Raw genomic sequence first — 476 nt, 5'->3', positions numbered from 1 at the left:
GGGCTGGTAATGCCTTCTCCCGGGAAAACTTTTCCCCGCCTTCGAGCGTGGAGGGATCCGTGCTCACCAGAACATTTAGAAAGCTCGGGAAATGGTCGTGTCACGGAGCGGAGCGGCGAGGGCGGGGAAGCGGGGAGCCCCGGCCAAGCCGATTTGCATCCCAAGCTGCGGAGACAGCCGGGCGGCCCGGGGCGCTGAGATTGGGGGAAGCGGGAGCGGCCGGGCGGGACGGCCAGGCGGTGTTGTTTCCTTTCACTTCCTGAGGCAGCTGCTCACGATGAGGAGGGGAGCGAGGCTCGGGCAGAGCGGCCTCGTCCCGCGGGTCTGAGCGCCCACCCCCGCCGCCGGGACTCCGGCCTCTCTGGGCTTCGGCAATGAGCGCCCTGTGACCGGCGGCGCCGCGAGTCGTAGACCCGGGACTCCGGGAGGCAATGCTGGCTCGGCTAGGAGTGGCTCGGGGACAGTGAAGAAACCCT

The 476-nt window shown here is 68.5% G+C and overlaps 1 protein-coding gene across 1 annotated transcript in view; it reads left to right on the top strand.

Annotated features, from left to right (window-relative positions):
- TMEM243 (transmembrane protein 243, mitochondrial) overlaps positions 1-476 on the top strand; it is a 25558-nt gene that overhangs the window by 4080 nt on the left and 21002 nt on the right. The window lies entirely within an intron of this gene.

Source organism: Bison bison, unplaced genomic scaffold, assembly GCF_000754665.1.
Source record: "Bison bison bison isolate TAMUID 2011002044 unplaced genomic scaffold, Bison_UMD1.0 scf7180017864454, whole genome shotgun sequence".
Taxonomy (NCBI): domain Eukaryota; kingdom Metazoa; phylum Chordata; class Mammalia; order Artiodactyla; family Bovidae; genus Bison; species Bison bison.
Note: the sequence above shows the minus strand (reverse complement) of the source record. Positions and strands in the feature narration are given on the sequence as shown.